General features: G+C 43.8%; 1 long non-coding RNA gene across 3 annotated transcripts in view; it reads left to right on the forward strand.

Annotated features, from left to right (window-relative positions):
• The window catches only part of LOC113612650 (uncharacterized), an 82,643-nt gene extending 58,680 nt beyond the window's left edge, over positions 1–23,963 (forward strand). Inside the window, exons 1-3 of one of the 3 annotated variants that reach the window (XR_003429916.1) lie at positions 6,317–7,121; positions 9,428–9,573; positions 23,523–23,963. This is a non-coding gene — a long non-coding RNA (uncharacterized LOC113612650). Of the gene's footprint in view, positions 1–6,316; positions 7,122–9,266; positions 9,574–23,522 lie in introns of those variants that run through there. The other 2 variants (XR_003429918.1, XR_003429917.1) reach the window with 2 other exon arrangements.
• The last annotated feature ends 1,531 nt before the right edge of the window (positions 23,964–25,494 follow it).

Genomic DNA, 25,494 nt, shown 5'->3' on the forward strand with positions numbered 1-25,494 from the left:
AGGTGAGGCTTCCCTGAGGATCGAAGGAGGGAGGTACAACTCTGCTTTGCTAAAAGTTTCTGAGTGGTCAGAAGCATTTGCAAAAGATGGAGTCATACCCTGTATGTTAAGACATGTCACATCAATCATTCCCAACAATCTTCTGGTGCAGCATATAGCACACAGCCCAGTGACAAATTGCAGAACCACAAGTGATGTTTTTTTTTTAAATGTAAATAATGTACATCATATGAGTGAAATTCCAATTTTTTCCAAGTCACAGAGGAATGTACTTTTAGCAAGTGCCTCTATTGCTATGTGGTTGGCTTTCTCTTAAAGCCAGGTAAACTGCTTTGTTTTGAACTAGGTTTTCATTACAGGTCAATTAATTTTTAGCTCTGAATATGTAAGTGATTTTTATTTTCTTCTGAGACAGCTTTAACCAGAAAATGCATGCACAAGTGAAAGAGAAAGCTGCCCTTTGATTCTTCTCGACAGAGGCTGTGATAAGCAAGTTCTCAACAGTCTGCACTGGCTGGGAATGTGCAGGTGACTGTGGAGACAGCCGGGAAAGGACAAGAACGGGCATATGGTCCTCATTGGCACAGCACACCAAAGTAATTAAAAATGTCTTAAAATGCAGAAACCCCCCAAACTGTAAAGTATATCATGGTAGATGTCAAATTAGCATTTTCTGCCTCTTTTTAACAATGCCATAATCTCATTAATCTACAGAAGGAACCAAATGCATGGACTCCAACCAGTTGGCTGGACATATGTTGCATATTGGACTGGCCATTTGGCTGGATCCGATTAAAGTGGAGAAACTGCATTTTATTTTGGGCACTGAACCCAAATCTGGGTCTGCTTATTACTTCTTGAGCTCCTTTGCTAAAGTGATGGGTTTGTGAGTGCCAAAAATTCAGTACCAACTTGAGTTAAAAAAAAAAAAAAAAGCCTATAAAGAAACTCCACAGAGGAAAGGGACAAGGACTGGAGATGGAAATGTAAGGCTGGCTTCAGATCACCGGGATATATTAAATAGCAGCATTCACAATATTATACATTAGAATTGTCAAATCCACTTATGTGCAAGGTGGCTCAGTTGATTAAGGTATTTTATTTATTTTGCATGTATCATGTATATCTCAAGCCTTTCAGCCTTTGTTTTTTTTTTAACTTTTCATTTTATTAAAAACATATTTTTGGGCTGCGTGGGTCTTTGTTGCTGCGCAGGGGCTTTCTCTAGCTCTGGCGAGCGGGGGCTACTCTTCCTTGCGGTGCGTGGGCTTCGCACTGCGGTGGCTTCTCTTGTTGAGGAGCACCGGCTCTAAGCTCGCGGGCTTCAGTAGTTGTGGCTCGTGGGCTCTAGAGCACACAGTCTTTGTTTTAAAATTTTTTATTACCAGGTATGAAAACTTAAAAGTCTTCTAAATATTTCTGAAAGCAAAATGAATGTGTATTGTTTACCTACATGGACACACCCACTGTCTTAGTTTGGGTCGCTATAACATTTTATCACAGACTTGTGTTGTGGCTTGTTGTGGCTTAAACAACAGAAAATGATTTCTCACAGTTCTGCTGGCTAGAAGTCCAAGGTCAAGGTGCTGGCTGATTTGGTGTCTAGTGAGGATTGTCTTTCTGATCTGGCTTCTTGTGGTGTCCTCACATGGTAGGGAGAGGGATCAACTCTCTTGCAGTGTCTCTTCTTATAAGGGCACTAATCCCATTCATGTGGGCTCCACCCTCATGACCTAATCACCCCACAAAGATCTCACCTCTAAATACCATCACGTTGGGGATTAGGGCTTCAAACTATAGATTTGGGGTGGATACCCTCACTCCATAGCACTCACTAACACTTCTGGGGTATTTCGTACATGCTTAGCACATTGTACCAAGCATTGTAAGAATGCAGATTTGCTATGACCCTGTAAAGTATTTGTGGTTATGGCAAGCTCACAACTAGCTCTCATACTGGGTAGGCTATGGCATTTTCAGAAAAGTGTAAAGTGTAATGGGGTTTCAGAGGAGGTCATATCTGGTGTGTGTTTATTTACAGGGACGGTGGACTTGGAGTGAAATAGACCTTCACGAGGGAGGTAGCATTTATTTGAAAAGATGGGGGTAGGATTCTGACGGGCAGAAACGGGAGCAGGAAGGTGATTGGAAATTTGAGGAGTAAAGGGTGGAGGGTAGGAAATCACAGGAAGCTGTGAAAAGGTAAGCACTGGAGGATGAGTTTAGGAAGGTAGGTGTTGGGGACCACCTAGTGGAGAGGACTCAATGGCAGATCAAAGACTATAGGGGCTGTGGCGGTTACTGAAGGTGTTTGAGCAGAGGAATGACACAAACTGGACCTGTGCTTCAGGATGAATAACACGGCAGTGTGTGATGTACGGGATAGATTGGCAAGGACATCAGTTAGGAGATGATGATGGCAGACCAGGAGAGACAGGATGAAGTCCTCCTCTGAGAAAGGGCAGTGAAAAGAGGAGATGTATAGCCAGAGTTACCGTGGAAACAGAATCCGCAGGATATGGACACCAGTGGCTGCTGGGTGGTGCGACAGAATCGTAGGACTTCAAAATTCTCATTTTAAACAATAATAACTGTTATGCATGTGTAGGCAGTTTCGTTCTCATAAAGCCTTCTGGTTGACAGAATGCTCAACAGACAAATTCTGCTCTATTAACGATGCCTTTTCAAAAGCTATGTCTTTCATTCAGCCTAAGGTAAGCCATGTGTGGAGCAGGATGGATGGGGGTGAGATGGGGAGCAGGGCTCATGTTCTGTTTTAAGCTGTCCAACCCTGCACCCTAGAGGTTAGACATTTGTTGTTAACTTGTTAGAAAAATTCAAAAACCTGACAGGAGGACCAGAAGTCGGAACTGTCCTTAGGACTTAAAAATGCCACACACGGGCTTCCCTGGTGGCGCAGTGGTTGAGAGTCTGCCTGCCGATGCAGGGGACGCGGGTTCGTGCCCCGGTCCGGGAAGATCCCACATGCAGCGGAGCGGCTGGGCCCGTGAGCCATGGCCGCTGAGCCTGCGCGTCCGGAGCCTGTGCTCCGCAACGGGAGAGACCACAACAGTGAGACGCCCGCGTACCGCAAAAAAAAAAAAAAAAAAAAAAGTGCCACTCACACCCCCTTCCACAGTAAGCCTTAATGTTTTCATAAGATCTTGACACTGACTTTTTTTCATCAGTTTTACAAGAATTTCTGCCAAGATGGTGGATGGGGTGGAGAAACGTGTTGGTGAGAATTTTAAGTACTGCAGTTCCAGTAGCCCTGTGATATCTCTATGGAGTTTTAAGATCAAAGGCTGCTTCTGGCTGGACGTGCAGTGGCCTGTGAGAGGCGCTCAGGTAGGTGGAGGAAAGAGGTTTCCCCTTTGATGGGGGTGTTCTTCTAACCGAGACCCTAGATCCAGAGCTCAGCTACCAGCAGGCAGTTTTAGGAGAGATAGTAGCCATTTGAGTTCATTATTTCTCTTTTTGTGGCAGTAGAATTTTCTGTACGGAAATGAGACCTCCGACACTCTTGGCATAGAAACATTAAATTAGGAATCTATCCATGAAGACTTCTCTAAATTTAATTAAGTGACCATCTCCAGGGATTGAGCAGTATGTAGAGTAATAAACCCATCACACAGAACAGCTGAAGACGTGGATTTTAGTGCAAATTTGTTACCATTATAACAAGATTCTAGTGTTATATGAAAGCATTCAGAAGTGAATATTTTTTTATCTTAACATAAAATAAAAGTGCATTTATTTGCATAAATAAAGCTGGACTCTGCATTCTTACCAAATAAATATGGCATAAGGATGACTCAGAGACACCCTGAGTCATGAAAGCTTTGTAAAGCTCCATGTAGAAATGAATAGTTTTGAAGAAATATTTGATAGCATTTTTTGTCTTGATATTGTGACTCTGAGCTAGGCAAACAGGAATTAAAATGTGTTTCCTGAGTTCAAGTGAAGGTAGCAAATTAACACGGACCTTTTGGGTTTCTCTTACTATTGGGGGAGAGGCTACTGAAGAGAAAGGGCTCTTTCTGTCTCGTGATGGGAACCTTCTGGGACAAATTCTACACTGTGTTCTGTGACTACGTTGGAGATATTCAACAAAGCATATCAGCTTCTAAGAATTCCTGTTGAATCTCTTAGGGCTTTCCCTAGGAGCTCTCTGATACTTGGGGGCAGAAGGAGCTTATGGAGGGTAAGGGAGTTATAACGCATCCTACAAATCTTGGAAGTCAACTTCACACTATTCAGTCCATACAGACCTGCCCACTGCCTTACAGAGAGGAATCTCCATTAATGGTGGGGTAGTGAAGGGGTGTGTGTGTGTCTGTGTGTGTAACTGGCATATTTTCAAGAGACGTAATACAATTCCATTTTACATTTTGTGGATTTGATTACAATAAACAATGGAAGTTTATTTTGTTTTGATGTTGTGCTGTCTTCTTTAAGGATCCTGCATCCTTTCTGTGACAGGTATATTTATTTAGTGACAGCTTGGAAAATTTTAAAGATTTGCCAGATATTTTTTTGGAAAGAACTGCCTTAATACCTTCCCTCCCTAAGAGGGAGGGAATTCCTTTATAAGAGAGGAACTTCTGAGCTCATTTTGTAGATGATGAAACCTAATTAACTGAGGCACTAAGTTAGCGCACCCCCCTAGTGACATCAGTGGCAGAAAGAGCTCAGCTTGGGGGCTCTAGGGTGAGATCTGGATGCAAGTCCTGGCTTTGCCCCTTCCTACCTGTCACCTTGGGCAGGTCTTCCATGTTTCTGAGCCTCAGCTACCTCGTGTGTGAAATGGGGAAATAATAGATGAGAGAATGTATATGGGAGCCTAGAACCATATCTCATACCCAACTGGTGCTCAGTGAATATTAGTGGCCGTTTGCATCGTTATTATTAATAACAAGCCTGCTCCAAATTCCCGCGCTTGGATGGCACCTTGCTGCCGGTGTTGACTGCGCCTGCCTCTGGCCAGGACAGGGATGCTCGGCCGCTGATGTGGGCGATGGGCTTCAAATTCTAATCTCAGTCCTTCCCCTCTTATTCCAGTCTCCTTCTAGCTCCATGCACTTTCCTTTCTCTTTGGCTGCCCTTGGATCAGAGTAACCTGTACTGATGTGCTTGGACTTCAAGGTCCATTGCTGCTTTTTAGACAAGAACCTCATTCGGAGGATTGTATAATCAAGAGCCAGAAAGCAGTGCAGGCCGTGAAGCCATATAGACTGGGTCTGAAGCCTAGTTTCACATCCTGCGATCTGAGGATGTCTAGCCCAGGGAGCTAGCATAGCACAGTGATTTCAGGCTTGTGTCCTGGGGTAAAACTCTCTATGTTGAAATCCTTATTCCCTCGATATATTTCTTTAATCTCCCCCAGACTCAGTTCCCTCATCTGTATAATGGGGATACTGATTCCCACCTCACAAGGTTGTTGTGAGGACTGAAATGACAAAAGACATGGAACAATGTACCTACCATAAATATTAACTGTTACAGTAAGTCACTTACATACAAACCTTCAAGTTGCGAACTTTCAAAGATGCAAACGTGGAGCTTACTAATGAAGACCTGATGGAATTGGAGGCCCAGAGAAAGGACGAAGAGAGATGAGAGGAAGAAGTAACTGAAGAACCGAAGAGATTCACGATGTAGGAAATGGCAAGATTTTCTTTATTTGAGGAGAGGCACTGTTAGGTTTTGAGGCCCAGGACCTTAACGTAGAACGGTACACAAAGGTTGCAGCAGCCGTTCAGAAAGCAATCCGGTGCTACCGTGTCATCTATGATGAGAAAAATAGAGCTACTACCCAGACATCACTGGGTCATTTTTTTCAAGAAGGTAGACGTGTGCCATCAGCGTCAGGCGTGAGTGAAATGGCAGCTTGTCCCCCATCCCCGCCTCCTATTGCTGACGATCCTTCAGCTCTACCGTCTCCCACCTCCTCTCCCTCCTCCAGTCAGTCACTCTTCTTGCCTGTTCACTCGATGCCAGCCCCTGGATGCCAGCTGTTGTACTGTACTACTGTACTTTTCATGGTACAGTACTATAAGATTAAAAATGTTTTCTTTATCTTTTGTGTTTGTTTTTTTATGTATTATTTGTGTGAAAAGTATTATAAACCTATTACAGTGCAGTGCTATATAGCTGATTGTGTTAGTTGGGTACCTAGGCTAACTTTGGACTTACTTACGAATGTGCTCTCGGAATGGAACTCATTCGTATGTAGGGGACTTACTCTATTATCATCATAGGAACCCTGGCTCTGCCACATAGTACCTGTTTGTGATCTTGGGCAAGTGACTTAACCTCCCCAAGCCTCGGTTTTCTCATCTGGAGAATGGGGTTAATAATAATCTTTACCTCATAGGATTAGTATGAGGACTAGACAGTATTACGTGAAGTGCTCAGCTCAGAATTAATACGTACCCAATAAATATTTGCTCTTATTATTGCTATCACAGTATGACCATGAGTAAGTTATCTAATCACTCAGAGGCTCACCTGTACAATTGGAATAGTTATATCTGTCTCATAAAGATGGGAGGAACAGATGTAATAATGTACCTAACGGACATGATACACAGTAGATTCTCATGAAGGGAGCTATTTCATTATTTCCCCAAATTAGCCTTCATGCTGGAGAGCCTTTACTGGCTGAGGGCCTTCCGTGGTCAGCTTCATGCCTTCCACTCGCTGCCCAAGTTGAACCACATTCCCCACAGAATTGACAGGTTTCCAGAGTGGATTCTCTTCCAGGTATCACCATGCAATCCAATCCCCACCCGAATGGGGCCTACGTAATTGCTTCGCACACAGACATCCCTCCCAGGGCTCCAGTGGCAGCCTGGCCTGTGAGGCCACTGTATTTGATTTTTGTAGGTCAACAAACAAACATTTGAAATTAAATAAGCCTGTTAGTCATGGCAGGTTCAGGTTGCTGTAATTAGCTTCTGTCTGGCCTGCTGTAGCAGCAGCAGGCCCGTGCTTCTCACTGCCTGTACAGCAAGAATACACAGTTCCCAGAGCTCTGCGGGTGCTGTGGCTGGAAGCACTTGATGCTGATGCTTCAGGACAGATGCTGGCAAACGCCTCTTCCTGGGTCGGCAGTGGTGGTGAGTATGGGGCCTTTAATTTTTCAGGCTGTAGAGGGTCACTGAGCGAGCTATCAGGTGTAGCACTGGGAATACAAAGATGACCTAGACACATTTCTCTGATGGCAGGGAACTGGGATGGCGGTAGTGACAAGGATGGACACACAGAGGCCAGGAAGCAAACAAAGATTACATCTTTCTCACCGGCCCCAGGGCTGAAGCCCCTTCAGGTTCAGGCTGTTCTTTGGGTCTGGCTGGGGAGGTGGGGCTCATCCAGGTGTGCGTAAGGTGTGGTCCTGGGCCAGCTTACCTGTCAGTGCCCTAGTGCTCGCCTTGTGTTCCCTCTCGCTGCACGGGCCTAGCTCCTCTCCCTGCTCAGAAACTCTGAACCGTCTGAACCCCAGGTTGACCTTTCTTTCTTTCTATTTCGTGGAAATTTAGCACCTTTTAGATGGAATTATAGTCTCTGCATATCATTACCCTGCAATCTGCCAAACTGGTGATGCATTTTATCATAATGATAGCAATAATATTAATAATGATAAAAACACATTGCTTTGGTAAAGTTCTTTTGATTTTTCAGAGCAAATTGTATTTTTATCTCAGTTTCCCCCCCCAGAAGTTACTACATATACATAATTCATCACCTCCACCAGGCATTTATTGAGTATCAATCGTTTATCAGCTTTGATGCAAAGAAGCATAATATACAGTGCCCACCTACCCACCCTCCACCCTCTAAGGATGGAAAGTAAAAACATGAGCTTTGTAAACTTCCCTACTACTTAGTAGCTCTGTGACCTTTGGCATGTTATATAACCTCAGCTTTCATGCATGTAATATATGAATAATAATAGAACTTCATTCTTAGGATCTTTTTATGCATGAATCCTACATACAACTCTAGTAAATTTCAGCATTAAGTAGGCACCCAAAATGTGCTAAAGATTTTATAAGCATGATCTCATACACCTTACTACAGCTTGGCAGCCTAATTATTACTGCTCCCATCTTACAGGTGAGGAAACTGAGGCCTAGAGACTTTGTTAATATCACAAAGTTATTATGTGGAAAAGCTGGGATTCAAACCCAGATCTTGTCTAGATACCCATTCTTTGCGATACAGCCTCACTGGAGCTTATTAGACACTAAACTCAAGAAGTGGCACAGAGACTTCCCTGGTGGTGCAGTGGTTAAGACTCCACGTTCCCAATGCAGGGGGCTTGGGTTCGATCCCTGGTCAGGGAACTAGATCCCACATGCATGCCGCAACTAAGACTTCGCATGCCACAACTAAAGAGCCCGCATGCTGCAACTAAGGAGCCTGCGAGCCAAAACTAAGACCCAGCACAACCAAATAAATAAATAAATATTTTTTTAAAAGTCCTCATAAAAAAAAGTTGTACAAATGCTGAAAACTAGAGGATCACAGAGAAGCAGGCCCAAGAGACCAGTACCTAGTTATTTTGAACAAGTTCTTGGTTCTGCCGTATTTTACATTTTATGCATGTCTACTTTTAATAAGAAAAAACACCAGTGTACTATTCCTGAATAGTTTGTGTTTATATCAGTGTTTGCATGTAGTTAGACATTTTGCTTTCAGTTAGTGCTAGTGTGAGGTATTTTTATTCAAAGTTTTGCTCAATTATAAGGGGGCATTTTGTTTAAGTGGGAGTATGTTGGTGATAGCAAGGCCAAATATACTCTATGTGACTTTGTGACTCAATTTGGCATCAGTGCCCTCTGGTGGTAATTCTTGGAAATCATTCGCTTCTTACAGAGGCTAAGAACCAAAGAAAAAAATCTTGGATTTACCAAAGATCTTTCTGACATCTCTTGCTAAAATATTAACCAGTCAATCTTGAAATCCCTATTTTTTTATAAAAATATTTTTGTAAAGGTCCAAAACTGTAAGAAAGAGGTGACTCTTTACACAAACATTGGCGGCATTTGCGTTTAATGGTTTTCGGTGGTAAATATTTAAAAATCAACGATTTTGTGTTATATGAGTTAATGTCAAAGAAAGTGAATATAGCCTAAAGACTTCTACTTACTGCCTTTTCCACAGAGTCATTTTAAAGGATGTTGTATTGGAATAAACTTTTCATTTAGTTATGTATTTTTCTCTGTAAAATACACTTAGAAAAAAAAGACATCGAAGTCAGATTTCACTTGGGTTTGTTTGGAGTCATTGTTCCAAAGCCCTTGGTTGAAGGGTGGACATTCACTTTCCCTCAGATTCGCAGGAATCTAAGGGCAGAGTTGAAAGTAAATTAATTGTGTGTTTTTGGGGAGAGTCTTATTGAAATGTCCATATTTTCTCTCAGGTTCTCAAATGTGGCATTTAATTCTGCGGTCCACCGGACATCCTGAATGGTGTTCTTCTAAAAGAGGTTATATGAGCAGGTGCTACGGGCCAGCCATCGTGTCAGGTGTTTTACATCCTGTTTAATCTTCACAACAATCCTTTGAGGTCTGGATATACCCTCGTTTTCTATAAGAAAGACTCTCAGAGAACTTAAGTAACTTGCTACTCAGCTGTTAAGTGGCAGACCTGGGGTTCAACCTTAAGTCTCTGACCTCTCAGTTTATGGCTTTGCCTTCTTCCTGTGCAGGACTCCAAATGCTGGGTGTGTTCACATGCAGCTCAAACCCCAAACTGCAAGTGTATGCTTAGCTGTGTGTTATTTTCCCTCAGGCGAGAGTAGCGGCGAGGCTAATGTGTTTGTATAAACAGTCTTGGATGACACGTGAAAATACCACCTCTACAGAGCCATAGGCAACAGAAAGCTCTGCTTTGCCCCTTACCAATAAGTTAAGAGTAAAAAAACCCCAACGACCTGCACTCATGCACTCATGACAGTGAGATTTGCACAAAGCCATACCTGTGCAGCCTGGGGCAGCTCCTTTACATGAAGTAGCCACCTCTAGGCACAAGTTAGAATCCCTGAAATGGACACTGCCCTCAAGCAACACTCACATCTCACCCAGTCCCTCTCCTGGTCCCTGACTTTGCCATTCATTTGCTCATCATGGGCTAACCCTGTTCCTGAGATGTGATACACTTTGTACTTTCTTAATGACGTTAGCTCCCAATGCCTTTCTGCCTCCCTTACTTGGAAAAAGTACTTTGTAAAAATATTTACAATCCTAATCTTCTCACTCGCTGATACACTGTTGGCAGGAGGGTAAATCGACTCTTTGGAGGGCAATTTGGCAGGGGCTATTTTGCAATTTCACCTCCAGGAATAATTTATTCTATATAACCAGTCATGCACATGTTCAAAGATACATTTATAGGGAATATTCATTGCAGCATTGTTCGTAAAAACAAAAAACAAACAAAAAAACCCCTACAACTAAAACAAAAACAAAAAAGGAGCTGCAGCTGCAGATGGCTTGAGAGGTGGGGAATTTTGCCGCTTCTGGTTTCCAGTCACCCCAGCTTCTTGAAAAACTGAGTTGAGTATGGGTGTTGGGTGGGGGTGGGTAGGACCGGAGTGGCTTAATGAACAAGTGAAGCTGCCACATCACTACCATCAGGACCACTCTTCCTCAAGACAGCCTCATGCCTCACCCTCTCATCTCCTAGTCTGCTCAGAAGTCACCTTCTCAGGGAGGCCTCACCTGACCATCCTGTTTTAAATTGCACTCCAAATTTCCCTTACTTTTCTCTTCCCTGCCCCCCAACAGTGATCACTACAAAATTTACTTAATTTTTTATGTTTATTTCCTACCTCCCTTCAAAGCCTCCTTCTTGCATCCTAGAAGGTAAATTCTATGAGCAAGCACAGTGTTTTTGTCTTTGTTCATTGAGAAACACCCAGTGCCTAGAACAGTGCCTAACACAAGGAGTATTCTATAAGTATCAGTTGAATGAATGAACTGTCAGTGGTAAGGGACTTGGGATCCTTTGGTCATGGAATGTTGCCCAGATACACAGAAACCATTTCTGAAGCATTTCCAAAGATTTACTCTGTTTCTCCTCCTTACACTCCCAAATCCCTATGATTTAGATCTTGGCATTCAGCCCAGGAGATATGATCACTGAAAAAAGTTGAGTGAAGCAGTAAAGAGCATGGGTTTGGAGTCACATAGACCCACGTTGGAATCTAAGCCTTTCCCAATACCAGCTGTGTGACTCTGGGGAAATTATCTTCTCTAACACTGAGAATGAAATGTATGTGTGAATGCATGAAGCCTGACATATCGTTGCCATTAATAAGTTGTAGCTCATACCGTCAGCGATGGAGACGGATGAAAGAAATGGAGCACTGAATCTTAAAAAGGTAGTTTCCTGGGCTTCCCTGGTGGCGCAGTGGTTGAGAGTCCGCCTGCCGATGCAGGGGACGCGGGTTCGTGACCCGGTCCGGGAGAATCCCACATGCCGCGGAGCGGCTGGGCCCGTGAGCCATGGCCGCTGATCCTGCCCGTCCGGAGTCCGCAACGGGAGAGGCCTCAACAGAGAGACGCCCGCGTACCGCAAAAAAAAAAAAAAAAGAAAAAGGTAGTTTCCCTCTTCATAGTCATTTAAGCTGCCTTCGATTAAACTATCTAGTTAATTTTAAAATATCAAGAGATTTTAGTAGATTCCAGGTTTGTCCTTCAATAAATAAAAAACATTTTTAAGCCGAAATAAGCACAGGGTCTTGGAGTCAGGCAATGTCTTTGAGCCTCGGATCTCCCCTCCAGGAAGGTGGGTAGAAACCACAGGGGCATCTCACGCCTGGGAAGCAGCACGAGGAACCAGGCAGGGGATTCGCACAGATCTAACATCTGGAGCCAGGTTACCAGTGCGGGTGGTGAAGAACAAAATGCAAAACCTGTGGGTTCAGCTGAGGCGACCAAGGCAGAAAGAGTCTGAGAAAGCGGGTGACAAGCGAGCCAGAACAAAAGCCCAGGCAGGTGGCTGTGGTAGCTTTTTATGTAGAGCCCATGACCCCAGGCAGAGACAGGAGATGGGAGACGGGAGCTTAGGGCTACCGGGGCCGACCTTCCAGTACTAACCGCACGTCCTCAACAGCCCAGACTGGGGCTCCGGGGTTGCCTCCCCCTCCTCCTGATTTGATGCCCGCTCCATTGCTTGGCTTCTTCCCTATCCTTCTTCCCCCCTCTCCCTTACTGCTTTCTTCTGGGAGCATTTCCTTTAAAAAGCACTTGCACCTGAATCATCAACTCAGAGTCTGCTTCTGGGAGAGCTCAACCCAAGACAGAAGGCTTTTCACTCCAGTTTTCAACAACTCAGGAAAGGATTCTGATTGGCCAGCTAAGGTCATAGGCCCGCCCCAGGCCTTCGATTGGCAGCTCCTCCTTCACTCCGGCTCCTTCCGCGACAGCCCTGTGATCTGATCTAGAAGGCCCCCATAGATCGAGGCCCTTACGTGACAAGCATTGAACCAGGCACTAAGGCTGCAAACCGTCCCCATTCTCCTAGGTTTACAGTCAAGCGGGAGAGAACCACTAGTCAAAGCGTTTCACAATCACACGTTTACAAGCTGCGGACAGTGTTAGGAAGGAAAAGCAGCGGGAGCAGTAAGTGGGAGGGGCGCGGTAGAGGAAGTGCCCTGCCCGCTGGCTGCCGGGTGGAGAGTGGGTAGTAAAGAGGGGAAGGAGTGGAAGCCGTGGCAGGGGAGCAGGTGAGGGGTGATGGTGGCTTGATTAGAGTGGTGGCCCTGGAGTTGGGGCGAAGTGGAAAAAAACTCAGGAACCCTCTAAGGATCTAACTTATTGCCATGGAACATGGATCTCATCCTCACCAAGCCCCTGTCATTGCCCTAAGGTGAATGAAAAAAACAAAACAAAAGCTACATTGCACTTGGCTAACTTTCAGAAACTTTAGGAGAAGCAAAAGAAAACTGAGTAGTACCTTCTAGTCTAAAGAGTCATCTTATTTGATTACACCCCGCCTCCCCCCCCCCCTTATTTTCAACAAATGCATCCATCTCCTGTTTGGAACTTTTAATAGAGAATAATTTTTTGGCTTTTGAAAAATATTGCCTAAATAAATGTCACACCTTGGCATTTTCCCGTATTTTCATTTCATTTCATTGTCTTCCTTTGGGGTGGGAGTGGGGAGGGTCTCTAAGGGATAATCTGACCTGTGAATCTGATCTGTGTTCCTGACTCTGTAGGTGACAGAAGCTGTTTTCACTTGTATTTTTCATGAAATTACTCACAGATGAGAAAAAAATAGCTCAGAAATATAAGCCCACAAGGTAGTGTGGAGGGATGGTGACTACTGGTGGAGACACAGTCACTTGGGGTGACGAAATCACTACCCCACAGCGTATTTGGGGCTGCCAAGCCCTCCTCCATCCATGCAGGCCCAGAGTGAAAGTGTAGGAGTCGCCTGGGGTACGGGAGGGGACGGGAAGGCAGAGGCCCTGCCCCTCTGCTGCCACCCTTGGGGCAAACCCAGGGATGGGTTTGTCTGGAAATGTAAGCACATTGAACCAGCCTTGTTTCCAAGCAGTAGAAGGAACTAGAGCATTGGGGGAACTCCTAAGTAACTAGCCCACTAGAGCAGGAAGAGGACTCTGGGGCTTCAAGAATCCAACCGGCTGGTGCACAGTTTTTCTATTTTGCCAGATTATTCTTCCATATAGTGTGTCACTAAGCTTATTAACAAATATTCACAAATGACCTTGCTTAGAATACAAAGGGGTGTCCTTGTTGTCTTGTGTATTGTGTGTGTGTGTTGTCTATTTTAAGTCTTCAGAACCCATCAGGAACTCAAGCTCCTTGGAAGTTCTCATTTTCTTTCCAGACATGCCTCTATTCCCCAGTACCCAGTTCCTTTAACCTCTACTCTTTTTGTTTTTTGTTTTCTTTTTCTTTTAAAGTCATCTCTTTCCTCTCCCTTGACTCCCATTCCACCTGTATTGTTCTTTTTTCGTCTATTATGCTGTGTACTTGCCCTTCTTCCTTCTCCTTTCCCATTCTGTGCTCACCTGCTACATCTCATGAACTCAGAGATTATCCTCTAAATACCATGGGCATCACCACCTGTTTAGTGGCAAGTGTTACTCCCACCCTGGCTTGGAAGATGACATTTTCCAGAGTATTCCCCATAGAGGCTGACAGGTCTGGCCCAGATAATTCTACCAGTTAAAAGAACCCTGGCTCAGGACCCATGGGTCTCACCAGTCATTATCCTGTATTGGAAAGCAAAACTGATTTGACAGCTTCATTAGATTACAATCAGCTCAAATCTTCCCTTCTGCCTTCTCAGAGCATAACATCTGTCCTCAGGAGTGGCAGAAGGGAGAAAACCACTTCTCCTCCCCAGCTTTCTGTACTTCTTCGAGGCTCTTGGCTCAAATTAAATATTTACTCTGTTAGAGCAGAGAATGGCTCATTGGCCACCATGTCAATCACCTGAAGTGGGTTTCTAATTTGTTTTGGAAGCTGGTTGAGGGGCTCCAGGAGAGCATCTACCATCTTAAGAGTACAGCTCCAGGGTACAGCTTGTATAGGCCAATGCATGCTGGGTCAGGGAGCTTGGACCACATTCTATAACAATAGTAATAATAGCTGTCACTTACTGGATGCTTGTTAAATACCAGACCCTGTTCTATATGAATTCATTTACCCCTCACATTAATCCTATGGAATACAATATGTGCTATATTATCCCTATTTCAGGAGGAGGACACTGAAGCAGAGAGAGGCTGAGTAACTTGCCCAAAGTAGCAGAGTTAATAAGTGGCAGAATCAGGGTTGGAGCCCAGATAGACCAGCTCCAGAATCCATGCTCTTAATATTTTCCTGTACCACAGTCTGTAGGCAATAGGAAGATACAGAGAGTTGGTAAGTAAGCGTGACATGAAGATAGTGATGCTCAGGAAGAGACATTTGGATGCGGAGAGATAGAGTGATTGATGGATGAATGAAGGAATCCGGTAAGATCCTCTGATAATGAATCCTGGTACGCAAATTAAAGTCTGAATTAGAGTGGTAGCAGTGAATATGGAAAGCTATAGATGTGAGAGATGGTGTGAAAGACTTAAGACACAGAGGGAAGAGCATGACCTGAAATGTTCGGTCCTGAGAGAATGGTGAGGCCATGGTCTGAAGTAGAGGTGGCAGGGAGGGCCTTTGACTCATGTGTGGCCCTGAGATATTGGGTTGATAAGGTTGTTTCCAAGATGCAGAGATGAAGCTTCCTCCCACCTCCCCATACTCTATCCCCAAAAGGAGGGATGCTGCTGTGGATTAGTTACACTCAAGGGGACCAGCTTGCTAGAGGGTGGGGCTCTCGCTGGGAGAAGCAAAGGAATGATAAACAGAACCATCCTGCATCCCTTATCTTCCCTAGGATGATGGAAAGTCAGGTACCAGGGACCTCTGGGCCTGGGCATGACCCCAAACCCCTTGGAAATCCTTGTGGGTGGGACCAGGGAAAAGAAGCATGGAGGGCTAGTTCAGGGGAAGGTCATGGTAATTATGAGAGTCAAGAACATGGTGAGGGCTAGAGAGAAATGAACCAAATAACAGGCTATTCAGCCTGCCCTTGTTCTAGGTCTGGCACTAAGGGGCCAGAAAAAAAGGTGGGGGGGTGGTCTTCAAAGCTCAGCTCCACAGGGCAGGGCTAGGCGATTGGGGCAAAACTCCAGGCTGTATTGAAGACTATGCATTTGCCCTTGAGCTGTGTCCTCGTTGTAATCCAGAGAAGAGTCAGGAGGGAAGAGGGAGGGGAGAAGTGGGATACAGAAATCTGTCAGTAGAATCATCAAAATAAGGGAGAGAAGCATAGAAACAGGGAAGTGGAGTCAAGGTCAGAAATATGCAGGAGCTGAGGAATGCACCAGATTGGACCTCTCAAATTTTTGATCTTGGGACCCTTTTACACTCTTGAAAATTATTGAGAATATCAAAGAGCTTTTATTTATGTTGCTTATATCCATTGATATTTACCATCTTAAATATTAAATGGAGAAATTTCCAAAATATTTATTAATTCATTTAAAAATAACGATAAGCTCATTACCTGTTAACATAATGTATTTATGAAAAATAACTATATTTTCCAAAAATAAAAAACTTAGCAAGAAGAGTATCATTGTTTTACATTTCTGCAAATCTCCTTAAAGTCTGGCTTATTAGAAGACCACTAGATTCTCATATTCCTTTCTGCATTCAACCTGTTTCTATATCATATCTTAAGAAACCTCTGTACACCAGTAAGAGAATAGAGAGTTCAAAAGGCAAAAAAAAAAAAAAGTCCAGAGAAGAAGTCATGATGGGGTGGGATTTAAGGATTCAGAATCAGCCTTTATCAACCATGATAATGATGTTTCTTTTGTCTAATCAGACTTAAAGTCCCCTACAGGTTCTTTAATGTCTAACCTGTCTATGTCTTCCCATTTTGATAAGATACTTAGTGGTGATAAATATCCTTGAAATATTTGGTGCAAAGAGCTAAAAGGAGATATAAAATTAAGACACCGCCTCCCACCCTCCAGAGTATCGTGGTACCTTATAAAATGATGATATTTGAAGCTCTGATTTAAAAAATCTTAATAAACACATGAACACTGAGGACTACGTGAATGTTAATAATAATGTTAATAATTTGGAAATGTAGATGGAGGTATTGGTATTCCTGAATAACACATGTTCACACTTCATTAACGAAGTTCTTTTTCTTGTAATTTCAGCAGGAAATATCCCAGGGTAAGAGAACAAGATTTGGATTTATGTGAATAGGATTTATTTCATCACTGATTCCAAATTGTGTTTTCTAGCATGAAAACAGATGGCAGAGACTTTATTTGTGGTCAAAGGCATTATGTGTGAGAGTAAACCTTTCTTCGACAGGCAGATTTGAATAAATTCAGGAAGTGATTTAAGACATGATATGTCTCCTAGAACCTGATCCATGGCAGGTGCTTCTGTTAACAAAACTTATACACTCAAGTCCAGTGAAACAGAGGAGCTAATTTTCATTCTGGCAAATCATGATTTTTTTTTTTTTGGCCATTAACTACATACCTGGAGATTAGGATTGTCTTGGAAAACTCAGTCTGTGAGTCAGAGTTTGCATGTTTCTTATATCACAGCTGAAGAATGTCTTCTGAACTGGTTCCAAGACCTCAGTGTGTTTGAAAGAAATTATTTGGGGAGATAACCAAATCCTGGTTTGTTGTTAACCTTAGTCTATAAATTGTAATTTGATATCTCCAACAATGCAGAGTTTAAATGAGATATTGTCCTGAAGGTGGTAGTGTTATTATTATAACACATGGCTTTGATATAAAGCCAAATTACTCCTACATTCCCAATGAAAATTAGGTTATTAGGTTAACTCTTCCCTGCTTCCAAGGTATTCTTGGATAACTATGGTTTTGGAACCAAAATTGGATTCCAATTTCGACTGAGGGCCATACGCAGATGTGGGAGATAGCTGAAATACATATGTTTTTAGAGTGACTTACTTGTCATGGTCTACTCTTGGGTCAATTTCCTCCTCAGCTCATAGATGAACTTCTTGGATTGTAATTCTTTGCTTTTTCTTCTCTTCTTGGTTTCTTTTCACTACCACCAATACATAGAATGGTGCATAGAATGAAAGAGTTATTAGGTGACACAGTGTCGGAACTGGGCTGAGAGCTCTGAGCTGGACAAGGCAGAGGTGACGTGCACCAATGAAATTTTTGCTTGGCACTTAGGACTATGCAGGTCTCCATGCATAGGGGATCTTAAACTTTAGTGTGACGAGAACCTCCTTGTTGACTGTTACCTTGTAAAAAACAAAAAACTCAAATTCTGATTCATTACGTCTGGGATGGAGCCCAGGAAGCTATATTCTGAACAATTATTCTAGGAAATTCTGATGCTGCTGGTTGAAGGACCACAGTTTGAGAGACACTGCATAGAGAGTCCTAATTCCATGGCATCCAAGTGCTCAAGAAAATCGATGACGGTTATTAAAGTGCCTACTTTTCTTGTGTAGAAATAATGTTGTTGTATCTCATTAATATCTCATTAAGTACAAATAAATGAATGTGGCATTGCTGACTCTAGGGGGTTTAGTGCTTCTGATTCCTTCTTCACCAAGGGTGGGAGACGCAAGGCGAGAGCAGATATTCCCAGAGATGTGACAGGGTCACCGTGGCCAAAGAAGCAGTGTGAGGATATAGACCCGAGTTTTCAATACACTGCACTTCAATCACTTTTTTTGGGTTGACTTGGAAATCAATAAGAAACAACCAGAATCAGCCAATTAGTAAATAAACACAAGGTCAGGAAAAGCACAGAGGATGACATAAAGCAGTGGGGAGCTAGTTAATCCTGTAGAAACGATATAAAGGGTGACAGCTCAAAGGCCTGTGAGTTATAAAGCTCCAGAAGCTATGTGAGAGGTGGTGGGAGTTTCTCAACCTCAGAATCCTACTGTGTGGCTTTAATAAATGTCTTTATTTAGATCCTTATTATTCTGGGGGCTCACGTGTAGAAGGTCCAAGTGGGCACATGTGGATGACACAGAAATGGGTTAGGTGGCCCACAGTGGTTTACCTTCAGCAGGTGCTTGGAGGAAAATGGAGCTTTGGCTCTGACAGCTTCTAGGTAACTTGGCAAATGTTTCTTGTGTACCTACTGTGTGCTTGGCATTGAGCCCCGGGCCATGCTAGACCTGACTCATGTTCTGTGTTCATTACCAGCCAGAGAGCTGTCTTGCATTTCTAAAGCCCGGCTGAGACTGGGGTTCAATCCCTGGGTGTAGCACACAGACGTGAGCAGCTTTCTAGAATTCTGAGCTTTCACTGTTGCTTAAAGGGCCACCTCCATCCCTCAACCTGGAGAGATTAAAATGCCAACCAGTTGCTGCAGATCACTGATTTCTAGTTCCAAACCTGAAAACAAGAATTAATGAAGAGCACTGATACACTTGAGAGAAAGGCACCTAACCCCATGCATAAAATAGTGTGTGGGAGAAAGCATCAGGTAAATGGGCAAGCTATGGATGTGGGGGGCCCTGGACTTGAACTCAAATCCTGATTCTGTCACTTCCTGCTCTCTCTGAGCCACAGTTTTCTCATCTCCAAATGAGGGATGATTCTACCTACCTCGTTAGACGTATGTAACGGTTAGTAATATACAAATATGTATAGTACATAATAGGAACTTCAGAAGTATAAAATCCTGCCCCTGCTCCTTTTCCTCATATTCTGGGCCTTCATGAAATAATGTCAGTTTTAGCAAAACCTCAAATCAAGCAGATCATGTATTTTGGTTTGAACTGTCCTGAGATGAGTGTGCTTAGGGGAGGAGCCCTGTGTCAGAGTTCTTTGCCAACTAAGCATGAAATATTTGAATTCCAGAATCAGAAATCATCCTTCTCAGGGCTTGTCATAGCCAGGATTCATTCCAGAAAGTAGAGCCAGAGACAAGGGCTCGTATGCAGGTAGTTTGGGGAGTGACCTCAGGGAATGGGACTAGGGGACTGGAAAGAGGGGAAGGAGAGAAAGAAGGGGAGACAATTCATACGAAGTTCACAGTCAAGTTTGGTCCCAGCTGTGGGAAACTGGGGCCTGATCTTCCTGGGACCACCTGAGAGCCGTGAGGAAAGCGTCTCAGAATTGTGCACTCAGGGGACACAAGTGGGGCCCACAAGCTCCCATCCCTAACCGGCCAAGGATCCACCCCAGATGTTAACTCCCTCACACTGTCAGGTTTGCACAAGTGCTGAGTTGTTCTTGTAGGTGTCCTAGGCCAGGTGTCTGAGAAGCCCGGGCAAGCACCTAGCAGGAGTCAGATGTGCTCAGGAAAATGGGAGTAAAAAGCTCCAGAGTATGTGAAGTGAACATGGCCAGGCCCCATGCTGGGATCAAAGGAAATGCCAGCCAACAGGAAGAGGAGCAAGTCTGTTTCTTCCCTCAAACCTCAGATATTTTTACTGTTTATGAAAGTAGCCACTGGAATATTCTTCAGTGACCTCCCTGTGGCATTTGTAGCCTCACTGGTCTCTTGGTTTCCTGAACTCTAATTGCATGGACAGAGTCAGTAACTTAGCACTTGATGATATATTCTCTTCCTTGTCCTCCAATTTCTTTGTATCTTTGAATTGTGTCCCTCTTCCCCTCAGTCTCCTTGGGAAGCTTGGGATGGAGTCTTCTAATTCTTTTTTATCCAATCAGCACCTAACTGTGCTCATTAAAAACCCGAAAAAAAAAAAAAAAGAAAAAAAAACCCCACAAAAAACCGTTGACTTGAATTCATTTGACAGATGATAAATCCTTTCTCTAGAAGCACAGTTATCCTTTCAGGGGCCTGTGGAGTCTATTTCCTAACTATACTGAGACCCTCGCCAATTAATGGGTCTGGAAAGCAACATCTTTAATGAGGGGCAGGGAGCTGGGAGCATGATGCTAGTGCCTTGGTGTGTTGTAAGGTTTTCATAAGCAATTCATTTTGCACTCCTTGTATTTGGTTTCATTCCAATTGTTTCACAGCCAGTGGCACTCAGAAGGGACATCTATTTTGACTAGACATCAAGCCTCTTGTTGAAGCTTTCTGTATGTAACAAAACACAAATGCACTGGTTCTTTCTCTGCCTGTCCTTTTCCCTCTGCTTCAACCCTTCCCAACTGTAGATACCCAGTAGATATGAACAGTGACTAGGACTTGGGGTGGGTCAGCAGGGAACTAGTATTTGCTGGATTCTTTTAGATAGCAAAAAGGGAACGTATCCAAGTTACCTTTAATATTATATTTCTTAGTGTGAATTTGGAACCACTTATATGAGAATTATGGATAGCTGCCATGTTTAGCTGGGCAAGTTGTGCACTGCACAACTCTCAGGAGGCACACACATCATAGTCAATATGAATGTGTCCCCAGAGGAGTGCAAGGAATAACTCGTGTGGCCACAAATAGCGGCCCTATCTGAGGCCCTACTCCAGTCCTGCTGAATCAGAATCTCTGAGGAGAGGGCCCAGATTCTACATTTTAACACATTTCACAGGCTCTTATTAACACTAAAGTTTGAAAATCACTGCTTAGGAGGTAGGTTTTTTTTTTTTTTTTTTTGCGGTACGCGGGCCTCTCACTGTTGTGGTCTCTCCCGTTGCGGAGCACAGGCTCCGGAGGCGCAGGCTCAGCGGCCATGGCTCACAGGCCCAGCCGCTCCACGGCACGTGGGATCTTCCCGGACCGGGGCACGAACCCGTGTCCCCTGCATCGGCAGGCGGACTCTCAACCACTGCGCCACCAGGGAAGCCCAGGAGGTAGGTTTTAAGACAAGCATACACCAAAAGGAAAAAAATGTGGGAAATTATCTCAGCACATATGCCATCCCTAGATCTTCTGCTTCCCAGGCTTCAATGTTCAGCTGGCTTCATGGATAACTTAGTGAATCATTGCCATTCAGAATATGATCACCTCATCAGTGATCTGGCCATCTTTTCAACTGCTTCCAAATAGACCCCTATTGCTTTCTTTCCTGTGTGCTTTTATATCCCAAGTCTCGGAGAGAGAAGTTCTGATCAGGCTGGGTTGTCACCACCCAATATGGAGTGCTCCATGTAGGGAGCATCTCAGGTCAAGTCATCTCCTGGGCAACAGGTCTTACTCATGTGCATCTTACATACACATGTATTGCCTTTGGCCTGGGCACTCATTTTTGATTGAGTAACCATTAGCTATAGTATCTCTCATTTTTTTGGTCAGGCCACGTGGCTTGTGGGATCTTAGTTCCCCGACCAGGGATGAACCCGAGCCCTCGACAGGGAAAGCATGGAATCCTAACCACTGGACCTCCAGGGAATTCCCTAGCTGTGGTACCTTCATGCAGAAAGAACTGCTCATGACAACTTTCCTCTGAAGGGGGATGTAGGTATGGCCAGAATCCAGTGCTTCATTGTTTGTTAGGACAGGAAGGGGATACACTTATTTAATACACTATTCACATGCCATGTCCCATAATGATAAGAGCTAATATGCATTGAGTACGACCTTAGGCCAGACATTTTTTCTAAGCACTTGATTAACATTCATAATTGAACCTTCAAAAACAACTTTTTCTGGTAAATGCTATTATTATCCTTGTGGATTAAAAAATTGAAGCATAAAACTTCCTCAGCAGTTTTTATATCGTGGAGCTACAATGGAATTGACACAATTTAGCTCTGAAGTCATTTCTTTTTATGACTATTTGGGGGTCATGACAAAGGATCCCTCTGTGTGTGTGTGTGTGTGTGTGTGTGTGCGTGTGCGTGTGTGTGCTTGGGGTGAGACAGTTTTAAGAGAGAGAATGAATGCAAGGCACAAATTAGGTCAGGAAAGCAAGAATGTGCAGAAACCTCCACTGGTGCGTGTTAGGGGAAGTATTTGAAAGACATGACAGACAGATGTAACAAAGCAAAAAGACACAGCTGGGCTTGCCTTGAGAGCCAGAAATGATTCTGGCCCAAGACGCTGAGGGGTTTCTCTTACTCACTTCTTCCCTTTTTAAGAATAAAAAGGAGTAGAAATGGCGTCTAAATGTCCATGATTCCTTTTAAAAATAATAGCATATTAAATACTTCCTTTGGAGCCATAAACCTCCATCCTAGCCAATAGCCCCTGGGTCCTGATGCTACTTGATAGACAAGATTCGAGAATTTTGGTTTAGACAGGAAAGTTTGGATTTGAGTGTGTTTAAGGAGAGAAAGTGGAGGGTGGTTATATGTACATTGCCCAGGAACATGAAGTTGGCAGTAGGAATGTGGAGATGGGAGACTCCTCCACCATGAAGAAGTCTCTTAAGGTCCAAGCCAGAGCAGCTACTAAGCAATAATTTAGTTTCCACTAAAGACTGAGGCAATTATTCCAGTGATTTAGGAGGAAGGGGAGCTATTGAATTTCTAGAATAATTATCTCCATTTCCTTTCTTTTTTGTTCACGGAGAGAGATGTGGTCTGCTCTTGTCAATGTGTGCCACCTTGCTGGGTGAGGGCAGCCTCCTCAATCCTTCACTTTTTAGTAAAACACAGTAATCATTGAAATATCATCTTCTTGGGGCTTCATGGGCCTTGACGAGGTCTCCTAGGTGCTTCGGAGACAAAACCTTTCCACCTTTCCTTAGTTACGTTTCTCTTCCAATCAGTAGCTTAGGAAGTAACAGGGGATACTTGACTTGAGAAGAAAAGGGCTATTTAGTATCTCATATCATTTCCGAGTCACAGTGGGGTTCTTGTAGGTCAGGGGTGATTTTGCAAAGTTCTGACTGAAGGCAGGGGAAGGACGAGATGATCCTTGCTCTCCCAAATTCTGAGCAGGCTGGAGGGCTGTGCGAGGCGTGGGTTCTGGCCAGTACTTGGCACACTGTGTGACACGGGGATTTATACATCCAAACCAATAGGTCTTGGGGCTGAGAGCAGTATTTGAAGGACGGTCAGTTGTTCCTCTGGGAAACACTCACAAAGATGTTCTCTGTTTCAGGCACAATGATTACTCCAGAGACTTGAGGAGCTTCAAGACAACTGAATGCAAGATAAGAAAGGAGATAGCTTGGGGAAGATAGACTGCTTATCCCTACTGGGACTCTTCTGGAAGGCACATTATTGACTTCAAGGCAAGAGGCTATGAAAGTGTGCCTTTCCTTAAGACAGTAAGCTCTCTGTTTTCTGAAGTGAATGGAAAAAAAGGGGCATTTTGGTTCCCTATATCAGTTTCCAGAAATGAGTATATTGTACAATGTACTTGAATCTACAATGCTACCGAATATAACTTATTGTTACTCAGATGATTCAGAAGACCCTCTGGGATCTCATTAAGATAAACAGCAAATATTTTGTGCTGCAGCTGTATGGACAAGCCATTTCCCAGTGACTTCTAGCAATGAGTCAGAAAAATAAAAATAAACGCCTTTCTGTATTGTCACATATTCTAAGCCAATCATTCAATCAATGGGAATTTATAGTTTACCTCTTAACTGTCAGGGATTATACAGGTATGTGGGGAATATAAAGGAATGTCAGTGGAGGACTCATTGGTTGCAAATAGAGTTACATCTACATAGGTTCTTTGTCGGAGCTTAAGACTAGAACTCAGTATTGGGGTTTTGTGATGGGTTTGGTAGATCTGCCCCCAGTGTCCACCCCACCTGCCTTCTGCCACTTCCTGCACTGTAGTGGCTGGAGAGCCAAACACCCCATTTCCCAGACTCCCCTGACCTCAGGACGTGCTCTGGATGTGATTTAAGTCCAGCCATTACTTTGCACCAGTGTAAGGTTTGGAAGGCAGAAATGAGCAGAGGCCATGCCTTTGCTGCTTCTGCTTTTTCTTTTAAAAAAGTCTGGTTGTAGAGGCATTTGCATTTTCTGCGGCAGCATTAGCAGAACTTTGTGGGTGACAAGAGTCAGGTCACAGGGACCCCATTGTGCTGGTGAGGATTGAAGCATGTCTGGTTTGGAGCAGAGCCAGCTTCCTGTCCCTGAGGGCCTCCACATTGCGGTGGCTTCCTGACTTTGGCTGTCATACTGTGTAGAAGATGGCAGGTTCCTAATCTTGGGATAACCAAGAGCTCCCTTGGTGACCCAGTTTGACTACATGGTCTGGGGAGTCATTTCTGAAATCTCAACCTCAGTCTGTTACACCACCTCTCCCAATGACTCCGTGAGCTTTTTAATGCCCTATGATAAACCCTTTCGTGCTTCAATTTGCTAGGATGGCTTATGTTCTCTGCAATTAAACCCTGCCCGTGACTGTGACTGGTAGAGGAGAGTTACAGGCAACAGACTCTAAAGAAATTGGAAATCTGGATTTATTTTTTCTGACTTGATTAGGTTTGAGAGGAGCAACAATGATGTTAGCATTAGAATATGGAATACTGGCAGTGCGTGACATGGAGTGGTGAAATCGTTACTTAATATGTGGGTCACTTGGAATGAAGTGTACAGTGCAGGCAAGGCTTTGGTGCACTGGGTCCCTGCTGACCACTATGGTGAGAATAAGGCATACAAGCACTGTGGAGCTGGGTGGCTGTTTTCACCTACATTAGAGAACTTAAGGAAAAAATAATCTGCTTAGGATTTTAAAGTTACTGTTGTAAGGCATGATCAGAGGACAAGAAGTGCCTATGAATTTCTAGAAGAATCATTTATTTCATGTAGCTGCAGGGCTGATACATTCTAACATCAAATGCGGTCTGATCCTGTGGGTTGATGATTAAAAGATAATCTGAACTCACAGAATCACTAGGTCTCTTATGCGAAAGTTTGAGTATTGATTGGGAGAGAGTGAGACCATATGAATTGGGACCATTTGGGTGGGTTCAACTGAACCTGAGTACAAAGATCCCCCAAACTCCATTGAACCTCTGTTGCCAGTAGAAGCATTTCCTCTGGCCATGATGTTTGATGAGGCTGGTCCAGCCTTTCTTAGAGACTCTGTAATGACCTTGCTGAGGGAG

The sequence above is a fragment of the Aethalodelphis obliquidens genome, unplaced genomic scaffold (assembly GCF_003676395.1).
Source record: "Aethalodelphis obliquidens isolate GAN/ISIS:26980383/991018 unplaced genomic scaffold, ASM367639v1 scaffold80, whole genome shotgun sequence".
Taxonomy (NCBI): domain Eukaryota; kingdom Metazoa; phylum Chordata; class Mammalia; order Artiodactyla; family Delphinidae; genus Aethalodelphis; species Aethalodelphis obliquidens.